The following is a 17,227-nucleotide window of genomic DNA, read 5'->3' as shown; positions in this document are numbered from 1 at the left end:
AAGTTTTTGAAAATATTACCTTTATAAAAGGCTAATTGGTTTTAGAAAAATGAATACTACTCCTTTCCACTCAGAAAAATACAGATTTCAATTCCTCCCATCCTTACTTGCTAGGCAAACATAAGAACCAAACAAGATCAAAAGGCTTCTTTGTAAGTAAATATATAACATCCACCTATTCGGTATTTTCAAAATTAAAGGTCTCACAACTCCAACTCCTTTAACATACGACTCATCATGAAAAGACTGAAGCAAGGTTCCTACACTGTACATTCATTTGCAAAAATAACAAGCCCTTAACTCTTAGTGGTATAATAATAGAAACATATTGTACTTCAGAAAAGACTTATTTTACAAGAGCAACAAAACTACATTTTAAAAAACTGTTACAATGAATAAAAGCTTATAAAAATCCCTGTAAAGAAGAATGTCCCCCAATTTCAAATTTCAATTTTTAAATCTGCAGAAATTGACCACTCATGTATAACAAATACTTATTTTATAACAGACAATTATCAGAGCAGATTCAGCTAAACACAGGAAAGGTAAAGATGAGTAAGACTCAGTTCCTATTCCTGCAGGGTTCATAGCCCCAAAGGATTGACAGGCAGGCAAAATTACCATCAAGTTTGATGACTGCTCTAACACAGGTATGCAGATGGTGCAGCTGCGGGTCACAGGAAGAAAATGCAACTTTCTTAGGAATCCAGAAATGTCTTACAGATGGGAAACATGAGCTGGGTTTTGGAGAATGAATAGAAACACACAGAAAAAGGCAAGAAATAACTGATATTTTTGGCAGAGAAAAGTGAATAGAGCCATAAAAGAAAATGGTACTTTTTAGAATTAAATGGTTTGGTAAAATTGCACAGAGAAGTCAAAAGAGATGAGAAATCAGTGAATCAACTGAAACATTTTATAAGTAAGATAATTCAGTAAGGTAGGTTGGTACAAAGTTCATATATGAAAGTGTCAATAGCCTACCTAAATATCAGCAAAAACTCATCAGAAAGTACAACGAAAGAAAAAGTAACTTTGGTAATAGCAACAAAATTGAATTTTAAAAAGACTCTCCAAGTATTCCCATCTCAGTCAGTCACATTTCTTTCATTTGTCCAGGCCAAAAATCCTTGTTCTCGTAAACATACATCTAATCCATCTACAAATTCCGCCAGCTCTATATCATAAGTAGACCCAGAATCCACCAACCACCTGGATCACCAAATACATCTGCTCAAGCTGCCAACTGGTGTCCCTGCTCCCAACCTTGTCACTTCGTAATCTAGTCTCAACGAAACAACCAGGGTGATCTTTTTAAAATACAAATTAGAAGACTAAACTTTCAGGGGTCATTTTTATAGTTCATTACTAGAGAAGTTTCTCTGAATGTGTGGAAAAATAAGTCAATAAAATAATAAAATAAAATACAAGTCAGATCACTGCCTCACTTCTCACATTCTCCAATGGTTTCTTGCCTCAACCAGAAAAGATCTGGAGTGCTATACAAATGTTCCTCCACTTACGATGGGATTGCAACCTGATAAATCCACCCTAAATTGAAAATATAAGTCCAAATGTACCAAATACCCCCAATAAACCCATCATAGAATCAGAAAATCATAATTCAAACCATCATAAATCCAGATGTCCCTCAATTTATGACGAGGTTACATTCTGACAAACCCACAATAAAGTTGAAAAATCATACATCAAACCATCGCAAGCAGGAGACCATCTGTAATAGGTCCTTCCTTCCTCCCTTACCTCCGGCCTCTCCAGTCCCCTATCTAACACTTTCTCCCTAAGCTCACTGCATTCCAATCTCAGGACTCTTGCCTTTTCCTTGAACACATCCAGAATACCAGGCCCTCTACAGAGTCTGCTCTTGACCTTCACACCCCCATCTCTCTGCTTTACTTTTGGCCACAGGGTTAATGAGCAACATACTTATGTCTCCTTCTGTTAAAGGGTAATTAATTCCATGAGAGTAGGGACTTGTCTCCACCATCTTGTCCACACATTTGCAAATACCCAGAATCTCTGGGACCATGCCTGCCGCATAGTAGGCACTGATATTTGCTGAAAGAGTGAATTCAATGACTACTTTCCACAGAAGATGCACTACCTAAGCCTAAAATTGGGAAGGAAAAGAGTCCTTACCACCAAAAAATAAAATGAGCTTTCATATCAGGATTACTTGTCTGGGATTTTTTTAAATTAAATGATTTGTTTTATACTTTACAAGATGAATGAAAAATACACACTGGCTTTATCAGCAAGGGATAACTGAGAACTTCGTAATTCTGGGGAAGTATTCCCTGTCTACTGCACACTGCAGTGAACTCCTCTCACTCACAGTTTTGATGTCTGTGTGTGACAGTTTTACTTCCTCAGGTAGTTTGAGTCTATGATGAAAATCCATCTCTAATCACTATACATAAGCCAGTTTCTTTTAAGACGGGGAAAGTAGGACAAAGCACTAGTTGAAAAACCATTCACGCAGAACTTTTTTTTAAGACAGGGTCTGGCTCTGTCACCTAGGCTGGAGTGCAGTGGAACGGTCTCAGCTCGCTGCAGCCTGTATCTCCCAGGTTCAAGCGATTCTTGTGCCTTAGCCTCCTGGGTAGCTGGGACTACAGGCACACACCCAGCTCATTTTTGTATTTTTACTAGACACCGGGTTTTGCCATGTTGGCCGGGCTGGTCTTGAACTCCTGGACTCAAGCAATCCTCCCACCTCAGCTTCCCAAAGTGCTGGGATTACAGGCATGAGCCACCACACCGAGGCATTTACATAAGACTTCTAGGAAAAACATCCTAATGTTCTCAGTTGTTATTTCAATTTAATAATGTATGTTACTTTTGTTCCTGAAAAATGGAAAGCAATGTGAATAAGACCAACATCCTTCCACAATGAATGCGCAATACAACCGAGAAGATGCAATGCGTAATTAAATAATACAAAACGAAAAAGAAGGGTCATCAAACAGATGGCAACTTTGAAAATTTAGGTCAATGAAAGCCAGCTGAGACCAGCTGTGTGGGGTGGGGAGCAGGATCAAGGCATGCTTCAAAGAGAAAAGACGAGACTCAGGTCTTGAAAGAAAAGTAGAATTTTGATAAGCAGAGCCTATAGGATCAATTATATGTTAGTTCCCAATTGTGATACATACACATTAAATTTAGGAATGTGTTTATCTAGTTTGCTTACTACATAGTCCAGTCTAGTGAAAAGAATACCAGATGGAAGCCTGGATTTGGCCTGAATCCTAAGTAGCTTTAAGACTTTAACTTATTTGACCTTTTAGTCACCAGCGAAATTTTGAAAATATCTTTTACTTACTCACAACTCTACTAATATTAACTTTTTGGTCAGAGGCTCTGAAGTAATAACAAAATTGTCACCCAAAGTTAAAAGTACAGTGAAGATAATCAAACATTTATTATCATCTAAATATAGGAAATTCTGATAAAACTAAAGAGAAAAACGTAAATTAACATTCAATAACAACCATACTTAAGCATACTAAGTTTTAAAAATATTTAAATATTTAAAAATCACAGTAACTGCCATTGAAACCTCCTCACCCCTTTTAAACAGGGATGTTTGAGCCAGTTTCCTTATCAAACAGATTTTCAATATGCTCTTCTTCACCGGTGGCCCTTGTTTGACTATCAGCCTACTTTTGAGAGGGTTTTCCCCTTAACAGTAAACAATAGCAAATTTCACATAAGGTAGGTGGAGGGGAGGTTATACTGGAAAGATATTTATAATAAGAAAACTCCCCCACATCAGGGCAAAAATTCATTATTCAAGCTTAAAAATAACAAGCTACAGTAAATTATTGCTTATGCAAATCATTGCTTTATTAAAATTATCTCAATATTATACTCAATTTTAATAATGAGAATTAAGGCAAAATTTGCATTACTCAATAATATATTTTGAAAATATCATAACCTCATTTTAACACAGAATTCAATTAGTGTCCTACTATTACTGCTGATTGGTCTTTTTATCATTTTGATTTACAGGGCACTCCAAAATCATGTGCCTTAATGTCAATATAATATCCTTAAAATAGATCAAAAGAGGGAATAAAAGAGCTCAGCGAAACATAATTCTAGTCTTGATTTGAAAAAGCAAAGGTTTAAAATGCTATATGAGATATATTTACATCCTTAATAAGCTACTCAACTCCAATGGGCTCTCATCAGTTTGCTATATTTATCATATTTATAAAGTATTCTTATAGATTCATTCAGAAAAGTGCTATACAAAAAATATGGATTCAATATTAAAGACAAAAATATAAGAGTGAATTCTGTCTTAAAACAATAGGGTTTTTAAGTATTCAGTCTAAAGACAAAAAATAAATTTAACAGTAACCCTCTCTCAGCACAGAGGGCGATTAAACATAGGATTTATTGTGGTAAGTGGTGATGAGGCAGTCCTTCAAAATAACTGGTAGTGTTTTCATGGCCACTAAACTATGTATTTCAATTATAAATTGAAAACCAATTTCTCAACAAAATTTCCCAGTTTCTCTGGGTTTAATGAAACAACAGAAGAATTTTTTAAATAAGATTTGTTCAGAAGTGGGCATAACATTGTATTATGTGCTCAAGGGAATACAATTAAAAACAATAAAGCCCTCTTTTCTTGATGAGCCTAATTTCAAAGAGTGAGTATGTCGAAAGGGCTTGAAAAGATATGCAATAATGAAAATCGACAAGGAGAAACCCAAAACATTATATGACTCTCATATTACATTTTCTTCTCAAGGTTGCCAATAACCTATGAGGATCCAAATCATAGACAATTATCTGTCTCATCTTGGTCACACTGAGCACTATTTCACAGCCACTCAAGTCCTCTGTGAGGGATTGTCTTCCCTTGGCTTCTTTGTGTGGGCACACAATCTATTGTTCTCTTCCTTCTTCACTGCCACTCCTCAGTCTCCCCATCCTCACCTCCTCTGATTTCTAAATGTTGGGGCAACCCCAGGGTCCATTCTCTGCCTTTTTCTCTTCTTTCTACAACCTCCACCTCCAAGGGGACTTCATAAAAGCCCATGGCTTCAAATATCACTATATGTCAGTGGCTGTCAAATTCCCATCTCCAACCTGACTTGTTTATTGCGCTCTGACTTTTATCCCCAACAATCTCATGGTTATCTCCATTTGGATGTCCCACAGGTATCTAAATGTTATATAAACAAAACTTGATTCTCCTCTTCATCTCTAATCCTCATTCTCATACAAACCTACTCTATATTATTCCCCATCTCTACAAATGGCTCCACTAACCACCCAGTTAACTCAAGCAAAAAAACTCCAGCAGGCATACTTTAATTCCTCTCTGTCCTTTATCTCCTATTTCCAATACGTTAACAATTCCCCTGGGATCTAAACTCTTAAAACATATCCTGAACTTCTCTACTTTTCACCAGCTCCCTGCTACCACCCTGGTAATTAAGGCATCATCTTTTCTTGCCCAAACTGCTTCAAAAGCCTTTTCACTGGTCTCTCCTGTTTCTCCTCTTGTCCCTTAAAACCTATTCTCCCCTGTAGTAGTCAGAGTGAACTTTTAAATATGTATGCCATTAGGTCAGTGGAGGAGAAAAACAAGAAAAAGGACATAAATCAGATCACATCTCTCTGATCCTTCACTGGCCTTCCAACACATTGATGAACCCAAATTCTTTTCCTTGGCTTGCAGGCCCCAAATGAGCTAGCCTGGTGGTTCTCAAAGTATGGTTTCAGAGCGGCAGCCGTAGTACTTGGTCGCCGTACCCCTGAGACATACATAATCAGAAACACTAAGGGCAGGGCCTTACAATCCACATTTGACAACCCTCCACGTGATTCTGATGTATGCTAAAGTCTGAGAAACAATGAACCAACCTCAGCTCCCCTCTTGTTACTCCCAGTTTCAATGCCCCGTGTAATTCACACTGGCATTCTTTCCTGAAATAGACCCAGTCTCTTCACATCCAAGAGCCTTCCACAGCTTTGCCCTTGGTCCAAAATGCTTTTAACCAGAAAACTTCAAATTGCGTGCTCCTTGAGGTCATTCAGAATTCAGATAAAATATTTCCTCCTCTTAGAGGTATTCTCTAACGACTCAAAAAAGGTAGCACGGCCCACCCCACCCATCGTGGCCCACCCTTCACATAGCCCTGCTTGGTCCCCATCACATTCATCACTATCTGAAATCATCCTGCTTATTTTATTATTTTCTTGTTTTTTATTTGACCCCAGAATAAAAATTCCTGGAGGGCTGGGACCTGGCCTGTCTCATTCTCTGCTGGCACTTAGAACTATAACTGGCACAAGATGGGGTTCTCTATGAGCATTTTTTTTTATTCAGTTGAGGAAGGAAGGGAGGGAAGGTCATAATAGTTTCATCAGTTCATAGGAGAGCAAAAACTTGGTGGGTTGCTGAGAGTCAACCTATTCTGTAGCCAGAGGTATAAGAAGTCATTCAAGTCATTCATGAATATCTACTGCTAAGTCCTATAAAGGTGCTTTTGGTCTACATTTAATCTTATGAGGCCATTGCCACTGCCATTTAGCTGGGGTTTACAGAGGTTTAAGAAAGGTTCTATGTGCCCCAAAGCACACAGAACATGGGACAATTACAAATGAAAACCCACCAAATCCCCCCGCCAATAACCCTAGCAAAGGCCACCCAAATAAGTCCCAATGTTTAAATAAGCCCCAAAGACATCCACATGGATAAAAGAGCTCAATCCTCAGGAAGTTTCTAAATGGTTTTCCCATTTGGGGAAGGGATCAAATTGGGATTGACAAAATTTTAGATTGTATGAAGACTCTCTCATTGTGCCCAGATGCTCAGTAATTTGCCTGAAGCCATATAATCTGTGGGATGGGACTCAAATGTTTCATCTGTAGCTTCCTTTGACCAATGAGAATTATGATTAATATCAGAAAAGAATAATTTTTCATTTTTAGGAATGGGACTCATCTTTCAGTTATACTTGGTATAATGTACCAGGCAAAGAGGCAGTGCGTATTCTTCACATCAAAGCAGCACATATGGAATGCTAGTGTCATGTCCCAACAGTAAAAGCCAAAAAGAACACAAGAAAAAATAGTTTTTATCCAGTATCAACAGCAGCTAATCCTTGAGTGTTGACTCTGTGTTAGAAAATGTTTTTTACCTGCACTAACTCATGTCCTTACTACACTATATGAAGCAAGTGCTACCACCTCCACATTCCAGACGAGGGTGACATGCAGAGAGATTAAGGAACTTGCCTAAGGTTCCTTAGCCAGTAAGTGGTGGAGCTGAAATTTAAATCCAAGGTGTCTGATTCTAAAGTCAGTGCTCTTTACTACCACATTACATCATTTCTTTGAGATCTTAAACATTCATCAAAATAAACAAAACAAGTGAATGAGCAAAAGCCAGGTAGTGAAGGAGGAAAAAAAAAATGTGGTTATTGAATATCTTCTTCTAAGTCCTGTACAGGTGCTTTTTGTCTACATTTAATCTCATGAGGCAGTTGCCACTGCCATTTAGCTGGGGTTTACAGAGGTTTAAGAAATTTGCCCAAAAGCACAGAGAACATGGGACAACTACAAATGAAAACCCACCAAATCCACGCTCCCCACCCCCCAGTAACCCTAGCAAGGGCCATAAGCCTCAACATTTAAACAGGAAGGCAGATGCCAAATGTACCCATACCCCAGCCATACCACTGAAACAGCTACTTCCCCAGGTGAGGTTGGAGAAACAATATACTGGACATCAAAAGGCCTGGGAGTATCCTAAATGGCCACTTGTGTTACCATAAGTAAATCACTTAATTTCTCTGGTCTTCCATTTTCTCATTTACAAAATACAGGTATTGAACAAGATGATCCCATGCCCCTTTACCTCTAACATAAAATATTTAAGCACAATTTTGTTCAGAGACTGGAAATGGAGACAAGATAGTTAGGACTAGGGTCAGGGCAGGGCACAGTGGCTGCACTAATTTACAAGTAGCATTTGGTTGAAAGAGTCACATGGACAGGATGCCCATTCCTAGGGAGTTCTTCCTTTGCTGAGAACACTTCTGCTCCTGGTCAGGAAAGGGCCTCCTCTGAGGCTCATAGGAAATGGAAGCCTGGAAAATGGGATCCATTTCCAAGTGCTTTTCTCTCTCTTGGCATTCACACTAGGAAAAAATGAAGGGAATGGCAAATCCAAAGGAAAATTTTGAAAAGCTCTTGTTTGAGTCTCCCACATTCAATTATTTTACATTTCAACACCTAGAATACCAAGTCCCTATGACAAGCCATTCATCACTTCAGGCTTTCTGCCCCCATAGCACCTCCACTCAAGTCTGACCAATAATCCATAGTCACATCAATTACATCCCATGTTCCTGCCACCTTAAATCTCTCTCTCCAAGGTGCAAAGAAAAAAAAAAAATGCAGAGATTTCTATTATCTTACATACGACTTGCCTGATTCTTCCAAGTACTCTTCCAAGTACCTTGTCGTTACCCTCCCTTCTTCTGCAGCAAAACTTCTAGGACTCTGCTGTCCAATATGGCGGCCATATAGCTACTGAGCACTTGAAGCATAATTAGTGTGACTGAGGGACTACAGTTTTAGTTTATTTCGTTTTAATTTGAATTTTAATACTGATACTTGATTCAGTTATTGGAAAATGTTTAAGTATATTTGGGATAACTTGAGTACGGGAATCTTTTTTTTTTTAAGACAGAGTCTCACTCCGTCACCCAGGCTGGAAGGCAGTGGTGTGATCTCAGCTCACTGCAACCTCCGCCTCCTGGGTTCAAGCAATTCTCATGCCTCAGCCTCCTGAGTAGCTGGAATTATAGGCATGCATCACCACGCCCAGCTAATTTTTGTAGAGACAGGGTCGCACCACGTTGGCCACGCTGGCCGTGAACTCCTATCCTCAAATGATCCACTTGCCTCGGCTCCCCAAAGTGCTGGAGTTACAGGTGTGAGCCACCGTGCTGGCCCAGAATCTATTTTTTCAAGTACAAATTTCATGACATCTAAATACAGATCAGGTATTTCCAATGAAAATATAACATCTGAGTTGAGAAGTGCTATAAGTGTAAAATATACACTATATTCCATAGACTTAGTAAAAGGTATTAAATATCTACTGGTAATTATTGTATGTTGACTACATGTTAAAATAATATTTTTATTATTATACTTTAAGTTTTAGGGTACATGTGCACAATGTGCAGGTTGGTTACATATGTATCCACGTGCCATGTTGGTGTGCTGCACCCATTAACTCATCATTTAGCATTAGGTATATCTCCTAATGCTGTCCCTCCCCCCTCCTCCCACCCCACAACAGTCCCCAGAGTGTGATGTTCCCCTTCCTGTGTCCATGTGTTCTCATTGTTCAATTCCCAACTATGAGTGAGAACATGTGGTGTTTGGTTTTTTGTCCTTGTGATAGTTTACTGAGATTGATGGTTTCCAGTTTCATCCATGTCCCTACAAAGGACATGAACTCATCATTTTTTATGGCTGCATAGTATTCCATGGTGTATATGTGCCATATTTTCTTAATCCAGTCTATCGTTGTTGGACATTTGGGTTGGTTCCAAGTCTTTGCTATTGTGAATAGTGCCGCAATAAACATACGTGTGCATGTGTCTTTATAGCAGCATGATTTATAGTCCTTTGGGTATATACCCAGTAATGGGATGGCTGGGTCAAATGGTATTTCTAGTTCTAGATCCCTGAGGAATCGCCACACTGACTTCCACAATGGTTGAACTAGTTTACAGTCCCACCAACAGTGTAAAAGTGTTCCTATTTCTCCACATCCTCTCTAGCACCTGTTGTTTCCTGACTTTTCAATGATGGCCATTCTAACTGGTGTGAGATGGTATCTCACTGTGGTTTTGATTTTCATTTCTCTGATGGCCAGTGATGATGAGCACTTTTTCATGTGTTTTTTGGCTGCATAACTGTCTTCTTTTGAGAAGTGTCTGTTCATGTCCTTCGCCCACTTTTTGATGGGGTTGTTTTTTTCTTGTAAATTTGTTTGAGTTCATTGTAGATTCTGGATATTAGCCCTTTGTCAGATGAGTAGGTTGCGAAAATTTTCTCCCATTCTGTAGGTTGCCTGTTCACTCTGATGGTAGTTTCTTTTGCTGTGCAGAAGCTCTTTAGTTTAATGAGATCCCATTTGTCAATTTTGGCTTTTGTTGCCATTGCTTTTGGTGTTTTAGACATGAAGTCCTTGCCCATGCCTATGTCCTGAATGGTATTGCCTAGGTTTTCTTCTAGGGTTTTCATGGTATTAGGTCTAACATGTAAGTCTTTAATCCATCTTGAATTAATTTTTGTATAAGGTGTAAGGAAGGGATCCAGTTTCAGCTTTCTACATATGGCTAGCCAGTTTTCCCAGCACCATTTATTAAATAGGGAATCCTTTTCCCATTGCTTGTTTTTGTCAGGTTTGTCAAAGATCAGACAGTTGTAGATATGTGGCATTATTTCTGAGGGCTCTTTTCTGTTCCATTGATCTATGTCTCTGTTTTGGTACCAGTCCATGCTGTTTTGGTTACTGTAGCCTTGTAGTATAGTTTGAAGTCAGGTAGTGTGTTGCCTCCAGCTTTGTTCTTTTGGCTTATGATTGACTTGGCGATGTGGGCTCTTTTTTGGTTCCATATGAACTTTAAAGTAGTTTTTTCCAATTCTGTGGAGAAAGTCATTGGTAGCTTGATGGGGATGGCATTGAATCTATAAATTACCTTGGGCAGTATGGCCATTTTCACGATATTGATTCTTCCAACCCATGAGCATGGAATGTTTTTCCATTTGTTTGTATCCTCTTTTATTTCATTGAGCAGTGGTTTGTAGTTCTCCCTGAAGAAGTCCTTCATGTCCCTTGTAAGTTGGATTCCTAGGTATTTTATTCTCTTTGAAGCAATTGTGAATGGGAGTTCACTCATGATTTGGCAAAATAATATTTTTATATACTCAGTTTAAGGAAATACATTTACCATGGTGGGCTGCCTCTAAGATGATCTCCAATGACTTTGCTTCCTTGTGCATTCTCCTCCCTTTGAATGTGGGCTGGACTTAGTGACTCACTTCCAGTAAATAGAATGCAGCAACAGTGATGGGCTGTCATTTCTGAGATTAAGTTATGAAAAGACCATGGTGTTGTTTTAGGTACCCTCCTGCTCTGAGAGAATCCAGCTGCCCTATGGGGAGTCTCATGTGGCAACTGACATCTCAGGCCAATAGTCACAAGAGTGAGCTTGGAAGCAAATATCTCCCCAGTAGAGATTTGAGCCCCAGCCTACACCTTGACTGCAGTCTCACCACTCAACCAGCAAACTAGAGAATGACAGTTCTACATACACCCTGTACCTGAGTTTCAGTTTCAGGTGATTCGACATACTTGCTGTGCTCTAAAGCACTGTTCCTGGCATGACCTACATTTAGAGCACATTCTCTTTGCAATCCAAGAACCTTTCTTGTTTCACACATAAAAGTCTATTTTAAATTCTTTTAGGATCTTGTCTATATTTAAAGGAAACATGTAAATCGTTTTGTTCAATAATTAGCTATGATGATCTATCACACCCATCTCTGTGTGACGATGAAGTGGAGCAAATCCAAAGACAAGACACAGGTTTCCGGCTGGGTGCAGTGGCTCACACCTGTAATCTTAGCATTTTCGGAGCCCATGGCAGGAGGATCACTTGAACCCAAGAGCCTGGATGACATAATAATACTTCATCTCTACTAAACAAATTTAAAAAATAGCCTGGCATGCTGGTATGCAACTCCAGTCTCAGCTACTCGGTAGACTGAGCTGGGAGGATCATTTAAGCCTGGGAGGTCAAGGCTGCAGTGAGCTATGATTATGCCACTGCACTCCAGCCTAGGTGACAGAGCAAGACCCTGTCTGAAATAAATATATAAAAATTTTTTAAAATGTTGTTTTTAAAGACACAGGTTTCCCTCTAGCATGTAGAGTATGGCAGAAAGAGTAAAGACGTAGCCAAGTGACTAGCACAATGCAGGAGTGAAATACCCCAGGGTACCTTGTGCATAGTTTCCAAAGTACATCACCTTATCCGCCAGAAAAAATTTTTGAGGCAAAAACCATTAACATAATTTTGGCATTTTTGATTAGTACATTACCTTCTGCAGAGTATGTTCAATTAATTCCTAAAGAATGAATCTACTTAAATATAGTTTCATTAGGTTGATTCATTTTTTTGTTGTTATACCGCTCTCAAATCTTCCCCTTTTACTATTTTTAAGGAACATAGCAATTATGTAAAGTGGGCCACAGGAACACAATAGAACCTCTTTGTATCATTAGACCTTTGAGAATAAAGTTAGCGTGAGTACATGAAGCTTTATTGTAATTTAGTTGTCATATACCCAGAAAGGCATAACCTGCTCTGTGTTCTAACTCATGTAATAAAAGGGTCATGTAGGTAATGACAGGATTCTTTAAATTTAATTTAGGTCTCAACTCAAAAGCTGTTATTTCTTAAATGAAATTAGATAGTTCACTTGCTTCTAAATGCCCTTTTAAATTCATGTAAACAAGTGACAGTATTTATCATCCTGCCATACTTTTCATGTATATATAAAAAATCACTATGCTGTGCAAGGGTGGTTCCCAAATACATCTTAGAAGTTGTTCTGACTCAGGCTTAGTTATCATTTCAGACCTTTAATAGACATAGGGCCAGCTTTTGTTCACCTTACTCTAAATACATTCTATACATATAGTACACATATACACATATACAAATGTGTGAGTATACATATGTGTGTATACGGCAGCATGAGAGAGAGAGAGTGACGGAGGGAGAGCAAGAGCGAGAGCGAGGGAATGTGCTAGTGAGCACCATGAGCACTTATTTTCCTTTGGCTTTCACCAGAGGTCTATTCCAAATTCACTTGCCAAGTAACTTTTCCTGAAGCAACTCTTATTCTCCTATTTTATGCAGATACGTACTCCAGTAGAAAACATATAACTCCTAAAAATAATTCTGGTGAGGAAAAGTTTAATATTCACTATGATAGCCAGTTACTGAGATGCAAAGTAACATAATTCTCTCCATTCTCCCTCTACTCATCATCACCAGGTAATTTCTAGGGAAATTTCTTCAACATTTAGTAATATCCTAATAATATTTTCAATTCCAAAACCCTGGTTTCTATTTTTCGTTTTGCTTATACTATCTAAAATAGTTTAAAATGGCAAAATATATTTTTATAAAAGTTGATAGAGTAATAGTTTACTCCTAAGCAGCATCTCTAGGTCAATAAACTTATTCTAATATCTATAAATTTAAAATAAGTGCTTTAGATAATCGTCGTATAATTTGGCCTTCACTGTTTTTGGTGGGGACATGTGGGGGATATGGCAGGGAGAAAACAAAAATATCTAGCTCACTAAATACATACAGTGTAATCTTCCAGTGACAACATTAATGCATTCCAGAAAGGCACAGGGTAATAAAAAAAGATACATACTTGCAATTTAAAAGGAAAAAAAAATCTACATACTAATCACCAAGAGTTATTGATAAAAAATCAAGATTCAGAGTCAGAGATCGTGGTTTGTGTCTGGGTCTGCACAAATTAGTTATTAGGTCATTTGATCTCACTGGAACTTGAATTGCAAAACTGGAATAACACTTCCTGCCTCTCAAGGTTGCTGAGAGGGTTAAATGGGTAAGGTATATTCATTGTCTAGCACAATGGTTCTCAAACTTGGCTGCACAATGGACCCACCTACATTTAAGGAAATACTGAGGACTAGGTGTCACTTTCAGAGATTCTGATTTAATTGGTTTGTGAGGATTTTTAAAAATCTCCCCAAGAGATTCTAAAGTGCAGCCAATTTTGAGAACCACCGGTCTCATATAATGCCTAGCACACCGTTAAGTATTCAGTTAGACTTAATGATATACCTTCACTGGAACTTTATAAACTCTAATACACACATAAAGGCTTCTACCTAGTTCAATCACATTTATGTAAAGTCAAGGTCTCAGGATCAGTGAATAAAACGTATCTTAAAAGCAGTCCATAAATTTAGTAATAAATGTTTCAAATTTAAATCCCTGTTACATTTTTGTTTCCTTTTATCAAAGAGGAAAATTCGTCATGAAAGAAACAAAAATGATCTTTTACTTTATATTTTTTACTGAGATACAATTTACATAAGAAAATGCACAAATAGAAGTGAATAGAATTTTACATATATACACACACACCTCTCTCTGTCTGGGTTTCTCTCTCAAGGAGTCACCAACACAGACCAAGATATAGGATAGGAAAATAAAACTACAAAGTAAAAATTAAATATTAGACCAGGCATGGTGGTTCATGTCTATAGTTTCAGCTACTTGGGAGCCTGAGGTGGTAGGATCACCTGATCCTGGGACGTCAAGGCTAGAGTGAGCCAAGATCATGCCACTGCACTCCAGCCTGGGTGACAGTGAGACTCTGTTTCAAAAAATAATAATAATAATAATTAAATATTAAATTTCTTATATATGTCCCATAGATGTTCCTGCAATTTCAGTTTGTCTCTGGGTTTTCCTAAATATTTTACAGGGGATGTTTACTTTTTGCACAGTTAAGAAAGTCAAACTTTCTTAACAAGAAAAGGGAACAAGATGAGAAAAACATCTTTTTCTCATCTTGGGGAAAAAGATGAGAAAAACCTTCAGCAGAAATAGCTAATGAAAGGAGGAGATATAAAATTAATATAAACAAATGAGCAATTTGAAAAAACAGACTTAAAAGAAATATCTACAATGAGTCACAAGATACTCAACAACATTTACTGGGCACCCACTGTGTACTCAGTGCTATATAAAGAAATGGTGAGCAGATTAAAGAAATACCATATGAGGCCCTCAGATACCAATAACTTAAAAATGAAATAAGTCCAACTAAACAATGGCAAAGATGCCCTAAATTCACTCTAGGAAAAAACTCTACATTAACTGGATGCTTATCTAGTTGCAGAAACTATGCCAAATGTTTTTTATATATATATATCCTAACAAATACTATGCTTTTTTGAATAGAACCCTAAAATAATTCATAAACATTTATGGAAATGACCAAATAACTTCTCTCAATAACAAACCCAAACCACAAAACCATGTCTCAATGCTCACTTATGATTCCAGTCATTCTTGCACAGCTTTCTGCCTATACAAGTGTCAGCAGCAACTGGACTCAACATCATCTACTGAAAGCTTCCTTTGCACTTGTGTTTGCTGCGTTGCAGGTAACATGTATGGGAGAATCACTGTGGTTTAGAAAAATTAGTCCAAAAAAGGTCATAAAAATGTGATTGACACTACAATTAAATTTTTTTTTAATGATTAACAAAAACATGAGAAGAGAGAACTATGTGAAACTCTGACCTCTTTTTTCTTTGGCACATAGAAATTAAGTATAAAAGGCCTTATTACAAATATATATTTCTACTTTAAAAAGGTTAAATTATTATTCATAAAAATTTGAAGAAAAAGTTACTTATTAAAAAAATTATCTGTGGATTTTTAAAAATTTTACTATACCTGCTCTCTGAAGAAATAAATGTAGAAAAAAGTTTTCCACCAATGGAAGTTAAAAAGTTTTAGTTGATTTTTTTTTTTTTAATTTCAAACACACGCTAGGTTAGAAACCTAGCATTTAAAATATTAAATGTTAAGAGTTATAATTATTAAAATATATGCACATATACATATTAAAGAGTGGGAATGCATATGTCAGCCAAGCAAGCCCACTGGTAGATCAGCCAACCAAACAATAAAACCAAAAGTTGCTTTCAAGTCACAATGTGAATAACCTACTCTCAAATATGAACCTGGGTAAATATTAAACATCGTTGAGTCATCAGACTCTGTTAAAATTTTAAATTCATGTTGGGGTAAACCTATCATTCACCACATACTGATAAAGAGAACTCCCTGAAATAAATTTGCCAAAATAATTTTCCTAGCTACAGGTTTTGACAAATACTAGCTAAAAGAACTATTTGGACATAGTATCTTAAACAGAGTTTAGAAATATTAAAATCAAAAGTAGCACATTATTTAAAAATTAACTTAAATTGGATCTAAATTTAAAACATAAACTAAAAAAATTTATAGATAAAAACATAAGAAAAAATCTTTGGGAACAAAAGTTGGGCCATAGGATTAGCTATGACACCAAAGGCACAATCCATAGATTTAGTATACATATATGTATATAAAAAATTTTGACTTCATCAAAAATTAAAAAACTTTTGTTCTGTGAAAGACCCTATTAAAGGGATGAAAACGCAAGCCACAGACTGGGGAAAATATTTGCAAGTCACATATTCAGCAAAAAGACATATCTAGCATATACAAAGAACTCTCTAAACTCAATAGCAAGAAACAATCCCGTCATGGGATGGAAAAAAGGTGTAAACTCGTTACCAAAGAGGGCACACGAATGGCAAATAGACACACAAAAATATGTTTAACAACATTATCTATTAGGAAAATGCAAATTAAAGCCATGATGAGCTACCACTACACACCTAAATTTTAAAATACTGGTACTACCAAGTACAGACAAGAATGTGGAGAAACTGGCTCTCTCATATGTGGCTTGTACAATGTGAATGCAAAACGGTGAAGGCCACTCTGGGAACCAATTTGGCAGTGCCATATAGAACTAAACATACACATAACGTATGACTCCTAGGTATTTGCACAAGAGTAGTGAAAACTTATATTCACAAAAACCTCTACATGAATGTTTCTGGCTGCTTTCTTCATAAAGACCCAAACTGGAAACAACCCAAATGTGCTCCCATGGGAGAAAAAATAAAAAGCTATGATGCATCCATACAACAGAAAACTACTCAGCAATAAAAAGCAGCAAAGTTTTGATACATTCAACTCGGATGGATCTCAAGGGTATTATGCTGACTGAAAAAAGACAGTCTCAAGTAGTTACATACTGTATGGTTCTGCTTACATAACAGTCTCAAAGGGACAAACTTCAGGTCACAGAAAACAGATCAATGGCAGCCAAATTTGGAGGCATGATGAGACTATTAAGGGTTAACATGAAGGAGTTTCTTTGTGGTAGTGAAGAGTTCTGTACTCTGATAATGAATGGTGCAGTTACATAAATCTACACATGTGGCAAAATTTCATAGATCTATAAA

The 17,227-nt window shown here is 37.3% G+C and overlaps 1 protein-coding gene and 1 pseudogene across 2 annotated transcripts in view; one reads left to right on the top strand and one right to left on the bottom strand.

The window, feature by feature from the left end:
- COBLL1 (cordon-bleu WH2 repeat protein like 1) overlaps positions 1-17,227 on the bottom strand; it is a 158,687-nt gene that overhangs the window by 60,038 nt on the left and 81,422 nt on the right. The window lies entirely within an intron of this gene.
- Positions 1,331-1,408, top strand: LOC116809745 (small nucleolar RNA U3; annotated as a pseudogene).

This window comes from Hylobates moloch, unplaced genomic scaffold (genome assembly GCF_009828535.3).
Source record: "Hylobates moloch isolate HMO894 unplaced genomic scaffold, HMol_V3 SCAFFOLD_1, whole genome shotgun sequence".
NCBI lineage: Eukaryota > Metazoa > Chordata > Mammalia > Primates > Hylobatidae > Hylobates > Hylobates moloch.
This window is presented reverse-complemented; position numbering and strand designations above follow the sequence as displayed.